The following is a 7,764-nucleotide window of genomic DNA, read 5'->3' on the forward strand; positions in this document are numbered from 1 at the left end:
GATGGCCTGCCGATCATCGGGCAAGTCAACCAAAGTCCACACTTTGTTCTCATACATGGATCCCATCTCAGACTTCATGGCCTCAAGACATTTTGCAGAATCTGGGCTCATCATCGCTTCCTCATAGTTCGTAGGTTCGTCATGGTCAAGTAACATGACCTCCAGAACAGGATTACCGTACAACTGTGGTGCGGATCTTGCTCTAGTTGACCTACGAGGTTCGGTAGTAACTTGATCTGAAGTTTCATGATCATCATCATTGGTTTCCTCACTAATTGGTGTAGGTGTCACAGGAACCGGTTTCTGTGATGAACTACTTTCCAATAAGGGAGCAGGTACAGTTACCTCATCAAGTTCTACTTTCCTCCCACTCACTTCTTTCGAGAGAAACTCCTTCTCTAGAAAGGATCCATTCTTAGCAACGAATGCCTTGCCTCCTGTTACCATTCGGTCTAGACGCACAGTTCGGGCCCCCCTACCCGAGATCTGCCGGTTTTGACACCGACAATGACCATAAAAGATATTACTCATATAGATAGAACAAGCATTATTCTCAGATTTACATGAATAACCATCTCGCATCAAACAAGATCCAGATATAATGTTCATGCTTAACGCTGGCACCAAATAATAATTATTTAGGTCTAAAACTAATCCCGAAGGTAGATGTAGAGGTAGCGTGCCGACGGCGATCACATCGACTTTGGAACCATTTCCCACGCGCATCGTCACCTCGTCCTTAGCCAGTCTTCGCTTAATCCGTAGTCCCTGTTTCGAGTTGTAAATATTAGCAACAGAACCAGTATCAAATACCCAGGTACTACTGCGAGCTCTGGTAAGGTACACATCAATAACATGTATATCACATATATCTTTGTTCACCTTGCCATCCTTCTTATCCGCCAAATACTTGGGGCAGTTCCGCTTCCAGTGACCAGTCTGTTTACAGTATAAGCACTCAGTCTCAGGCTTAGGTCCAGACTTAGGTTTCTTCTCCTGAGTAGCAACTTGTTTGTTGTTCCTCTTGAAGTTCCCCTTCTTCTTCCCTTTACCTTTTTTCTTGAAACTGGTGGTCTTGTTGACCATCAACACTTAATGCTCCTTCTTGATTTCTACCTCCGCTGCCTTTAGCATTGCGAAGAGCTCGGGAATTGTCTTATTCATCCCTTGCATATTATAGTTCATCACGAAGCTTTTGTAGCTTGGTGGCAGTGATTGAAGAACTCTGTCAATGACACTATCAACAGGAAGATTAACTCCCAGTTGAGTCAAGTGATTATGATACCCAGCCATTTTGAGTATATGTTCACTGACAGAACTATTCTCCTCTATTTTGCAGCTATAGAACTTATTGGAGACTTCATATCTCTCAATCCGGGCATTTTCTTGAAATATTAACTTCAACTCCTGGAACATCTCATATGCTCCATGACGTTCAAAACGTCGTTGAAGTCCCGGTTCTAAGCCGTAAAGCATGGCACACTGAACTATCGAGTAGTCATCAGCTTTACTCTGCCAGACGTTCTTAACGTCATCAACAGCATCTGCAGCAGGCCTGGCACCCAACGGTGCTTCCAGGACATAATTCTTCTATGCAGCAATAAGGATAATCCTCAAGTTACGGACCCAGACCGTGTAATTTCTACCATCATCTTTTGACTTTGCTTTCTCAAGGAACGCATTAAAATTCAATGGAACAACAGCATGGGCCATCTATCTACAATCAACATAGACAAGCAAAATACTATCAGGTACTAAGTTCAGGATAAATTTAAGTTCATTTAATCATATTAGTTAAGAACTCCCACTTAGATAGACATCTCTCTGATCATCTAAGTGATCACGTGATCCAAATCAACTAAACCATGTCCGATCATCACGTGAGATGGAGTAGTTTTCAATGGTGAACATCACTATGTTGATCATATCTACTATATGAGTTCATGCTCGACCTTTCGGTCTTAGTGTTTCGAGGCTATATCTGCATATGCTAGGCTCGTCAAGTTTAACTTGAGTATTCTACGTGTGCAAAACTGGCTTGGACCCGTTGTAGATGAACGTAGAGCTTATCACACCCGATCAACATGTGGTATCGCGGCACGATGAACTTTGGCAATGGTGCATACTCAGGGAGAACACTTTTACCTTCAAATTTAGTGAGAGATCATCTTACAATGTACTGTCAAACAAAGCAGAATAAGATGCATAAAGGATAAACATCACATGCAATCAATATAAGTGATATGATATGGCCATCATCATCTTGTGCTTGTGATCTCCATCTCCGAAGCACCGTCATGATCACCATCGTCACCGGCGCGACACCTTGATCTCCATCGTCGCATCTTTGTCGTCTCGCCAACTATTGCTTCTACGACTATCGCTACCGCTTAGTGATAAAGTAAAGCAATTACAGGGCGATTGCATTGCATACAATAAAGCGACAACCATATGGCTCCTGCCAGTTGCCGATATCTCGGTTACAAAACATGATCATCTCATACAACAAAATATAGCATCATGTCTTGACCATATCACATCACAGCATGCCCTGCAAAAACAAGTTAGACATCATCTACTTTGTTGTTGCAAGTTTTACGTGGCTGCTACGGGCTGAGTAAGAACCGTTCTTACCTACGCATAAAAACACAACGATAGTTCGTCAAGTTAGTGCTGTTTTAACCTTTACAAGGACCGGGCGTAGCCACACTTGGTTCAACTAAAGTTGGAGAAACTGACACCCACCAGCCACCTGTGTGCAAAGCACGTCAGTAGAACCAGTCTCGCGTAAGCGTAAGCGTACGCGTAATGTCGGTCTGGGCCGCTTCATCCAACAATACCGCCGAACCAAAGTGTGACATGCTGGTAAGCAGTATGACTTGTATCGCCCACAACTCACTTGTGTTCTACTCGTACATATAACATCTACGCATAAACCTGGCTCGGATGCCACTGTTGGGAAACATAGTAATTTCAAAAAAAATCTACGCACACACAGGATCATGGTGATGCATAGAAATGAGAGGGGAGAGTGTGTCTACGTACTCTCGTAGACTGAATGCGGAAGCGTTAGCACAACGCGGTTGATGTAGTCGTACGTCTTCACGATCTGACCGATCCAAGTACCGAACGCACGGCACCTCCGAGTTCTGCACACGTTCAACTTGATGACGTCCCGCAAGCTCTGATCCAGCAAAGCTTTACAGGAGAGTTTCGTCAGCATGACGGCGTGATGACGGTGATGATGATGCTACCGACGCAGGGCTTCGTCTAAGCACCGCTACGATATGATCGAGGTGGATTATGATGGAGGGGACACCGCACACGGCTAAGGGATCAATGATCAATTTTGTGTCTATGGGATGCCCCTGCCCCCGTATATAAAGGAGCAAGGGGGACACTACTAGGAAAGAGCTTATAGGTAGAAATTTATTAGTAGTGTCTGTTTGGGCCACCACGCTACTGGTAATTACCAGTAGCGCTGGGTACCAAACACGCTACTAGTATAACTTGGCAGTAGCGTTGGTTTTGTCTAGCCACGCTACTACTAAGTGGTTCTCGTCATGCCCTCGGGACTGGTCATAGTAGTAGCGTGTGTTCCCGAGACGGCGCTACCACTACTTTGTTATAGCGCGGTTCACCGACATGCGCTACAACTAACCGCACCACACCTGCCTGTCTGCCTTGTCCTCCTCTCTCCCTCGTCACGTTCTCTCTATCTCCCCCCTTCCTCCCTACTCTGATCCAGATCCAACCTCAGTGCCATGTTGCGCCTTCTTCCCCATCGCCGCCGGCCACCATCCCCACACTTCTCTCCCTTTGCCCGTGGATCCATCTCTTCCATGGACGCCTCCCACACCGTCTCCTCCTTCCCCCATCTCATCACTAGGGAAGACAAGGCAAGCGGGAGGAAGATCGGCCGTGTAGGTCAGATCCATCCGCCATGACCTCGAAGGAGATGGCCCAGTGGATGGAGCGGACCTGCAAATCGTCAAGCCAAGGTAGCAGGGCAGTAGGGCTCCATCCTTGATTTCCTTGACCATCTTGGATTACCTTCCCTGATTTCCTTGATTCCTCACGCACAGGGCAGCAGGGCTCCATTCTTGTTCTCTTCTCCATGGGGGTCACGCACAGGGCTCCACCTACAAGTGAAGAGAAGACCACTGCTCCTCCGGGTCTGCTTCTTCCTACTCTTCAAGGTCCCTCTCTCCCTCTCATGCTCTGCCTGAATTAATGGCATTAGGTGTCACAACCAAACTGAAACTTTTTTATCTTCAGAGAGGAGAAAACTGAATCTTTAATTAGGTTAGCTTGCACCTGCTGCTGCTTTTTTATCTTCATTTATTTATCAGAAATCGTAATTTACATTGAAGTTTTTTTAATTATTCACAGACACTTATTTATGCATTGTTCTTCCTGTATATAATAGATGTTGTATTTTTAGTTGTTCAGGTTCTCAATGTATGTTTATCCACTGTATAATGTAGGAGTGCAATACTTAGAGCTGAATTTTACTTAAATGAGATGCAATGGCATTTTTTATTTTACAAATAACAATAATCTAATCTACCTTAATTAGCTCAGGTATGTTTATGGCAAACCTTCTTAAGGAAGCAAGAAATGCCAATTCTTGTTTATGTGTTTCGGCATTCTTTCATTGTTCTGTAACTACTTTGTGTCATGAATTCACTCATGCACTGTTATAGGATAGATAGCCTGGACCACAAAAGGTGTGGCGTTGACTTAGTGGCAGCTGAGCTGCTGATAAAGGGCATGGGTGAACAAATGAAGGTGACTGGGATTTTAAAATGAAGTTAAATTGTGATCAGCACAAAGCTTTTGTCTTATTTTTTATGTCAACTAATGCTATTTGTGATTTCACAAATTGCAGTCAGCTTGGGTTATCATAGTATAGCTTCTTTATGATTTTTTAGCTTGACACATTTGATGCCACAAAATTCATGAGTAGTCAAAATTGAATGGGATACTGAGTATTTGAAGTTCCCTATTGCCGGACCAGCTAATCCTGTCGCCAGGCAACTCTTCTCACCCCCTCTTCTCCTCTTGTTATAATCAAATTTATATTATAAGCGGCAGAATATTGTGCTGGTGGCTACTAAGTTAGTAAGCATGCTTGCTGCATTATGCTACTAACTTTCTAATCATATCATGGATGGACCAATGTTTGTGTCCGCGCAATCTGTATGTATTGTTGTGGCGTATCAACTACTTATTAGCCCCGCAGGTAGCTGCTGCTTTGCTTATGGCAATTCGTAATGTCCGTACTAATGTGGCTGATGAATTAAGCTCCACTAACTAACTAGGTTGTATTTAAGTTATATATTGGGTCCCTTTTACTTTCCACCATGGATAGTAGTAATCTGCACACTGTTTTCACATTTCAGTATCCTGAATTTGAATAGCTCAGTTCTGATGGCACTAGCATTGGACCATCTTCAGTCTTGCAACCAATTAACATGATCTCATACTGCATAAATGTGTATTCCTTTTATTTAGAATTAAATTTGTTCAACGACTGAGGGTTCTGTTTGGAGTTCTCTGTGTCCTACAATATTAAATGGTCATTCATAACTGCCCCTGTCTTCTTGCTATTGGCCAAGTGGTTTTCCATTTTGAGCTTCAGTGCTCTGCTTGTGTTGCAAGTACAACACTGCACCTGCTGTTTCTTTTTATTTATGAATAGTATATGTAACTTGCAAGTACAACCTCAAAATAAAGTAGTTTTTGATTTTTATAAAATTGTCATTCAGAATAATACGGAAAATTAATTCATTATATATGCAAGGAGCTGATTCTTGGTAAAAATTGCTTTGCCTGTATGTATGTAGAGTCTTGTAGCTAACTGATGGGGGAAAATGTGCCATGTAAATCTAATTGATGAAAAAATATGTTTGGTCATCAGAAGCTTGTTTGTAGCTGTATGTAGATGTTTAGATGTGCAGTAAGTGAACATCCGAACAAGATTAACAAGTGAGGGTCGGTGTTCAGTAGATAATAAGATTGGTCTAATATTTCAGTTTGTCCGTTTCAATACAATATTACATAGGTGATGTCTTGTTAATAGAAATCACTCAGTTTTTCGCTTTCAGTTTTTACTTCTACTTCACAGAGTGGAAGATTGTAAGAAAACATTGGCTGATCTTTAACAATTATTGTTAGAGTAAACCAGAGCAATATTCGATGATATATTGTGAGTCATTGAAAATGTATACTGTGTTTTTCTTCAGGATATGGATGACTATCTGAACGTAAGCAGGTTTCTTCCCAAACTTAACAACGAGATACTAGGTGAAAGAAATGATCCCTACAAGGAAAGGTTGAGCAGCCTAGAGAATTTAGTACTGATCATGGTAAGGTTGACAAAGCCTGAAATCTCATTTTGATCCACGTTCCAAGATTACATGGTAGCATATATACTTGAAGTTGGCATGGAATATCAAAATTCAAAATAGACTTTGCCTATTCCCTGTTTTGAAAAAAACAGTGGGAATTGATTTTCTGAAGTCCTTGGTTGTCTATTTCCATATCCATGCAACAATAAATGTTGAACAAGATAGCATGAACACGTATAGCTAGGGTATGCATTTAGTAGGTGTGTTTCCGTTTCGAAGATTCATAAAAGACTAAAAGAGATTGATAAATGAAGAAAATACCCTACCGGATCTACACAAGGACAAGAACTAACAAGCAGTTTTCACTTTCCCGACATGGGCGCAGGGGTGATCGTCACGGACTACTGCACCCGGTGGGCATCGTGCTCTTCAACAACTCGGAGACGGACTTCACCGTGAAGCCCGGCGACTGCGTCACACAGATGATTGTCCAGGTGATTGTGACGTCGGAGGTCGACGAGGTGGAGGACCTTGACGCCACCGTCAGGAGGTTGCCGAGGTGGAGGACCTCGATGCCACCGTCTGGAGGTTGCCGAGGTGAAGGACCTCGACTCCTTGGTAGATACATTTAGAGAAGTGGTCTGGTTAGGTTGGTGGTGGGACGCTAGGGAAGGTACCCACCTTTCGTGATGGTATATATAAACGGGATCTCATGATTTCTCTGAGTTCAGATTTTCAATGTTGTATACATGAACGCTGCAAGTGCTAAAATGGTTCTGTGACCTTTGCACTAGATGTGTCTTGATTTCCATCCATAAATATTGCATCTAACTTTTTTTAATTTTTAATTACTTAGCAGTAGCGTGGGGGAAGAAGGGCATTCTACTAGTACTTAGGAATAGTAGTAGCGTGGGTTGCGTGCGCTACTACTAACTTTTTAGCTGTAGCGTGGGGTAAAACACACGCTACTGCTAAAAAATAGCTGTAGCGTCATAGCAGTAGCGTGGGAACCTACGCTACTGGTAGTCCAAAAACCCATGCTACCGGTAAGGTTTTTCCTAGCGGTAAATCAGTAAGAGACATCATAGGTTGCACCGTATCTAGTAAAGTATGATTACGATGTTCGGACACACCATTAGATGTGGTGTTCCGGGTGGTGTGAGTTGTAAAACTATTCCGCATTGTTTCAAATGTAGACTAAACTTGTAACTCAAATATTTTCCTCCACGATCAGATCGTAGAAACTTTATTTTCTTGTTACGATGATTTTCCACTTCATTATGAAATTCTTTGAACTTTTTAAATGTTTCAGACTTATGTTTTATTAAGTAGATATACCAATATTTGCTCAAATCATCTGTGAAGGTGAGAAAATAACGATACCTGCCGCGAGCCTCAATATTTATCGGAC

At 42.5% G+C, this 7,764-nt stretch overlaps 1 long non-coding RNA gene across 1 annotated transcript; it reads left to right on the top strand.

Moving 5' to 3' along the window:
• Positions 1-3,671: 3,671 nt before the first annotated feature.
• On the top strand, positions 3,672-7,128 carry LOC123185959 (uncharacterized). The gene is made up of 3 exons (XR_006493532.1): positions 3,672-4,001; positions 4,086-6,371; positions 6,739-7,128. It is a non-coding gene; the product is annotated as an uncharacterized lncRNA (long non-coding RNA).
• The last annotated feature ends 636 nt before the right edge of the window (positions 7,129-7,764 follow it).

Source organism: Triticum aestivum, chromosome 2A (assembly GCF_018294505.1).
Source record: "Triticum aestivum cultivar Chinese Spring chromosome 2A, IWGSC CS RefSeq v2.1, whole genome shotgun sequence".
Taxonomy (NCBI): Eukaryota; Viridiplantae; Streptophyta; class Magnoliopsida; order Poales; family Poaceae; genus Triticum; species Triticum aestivum.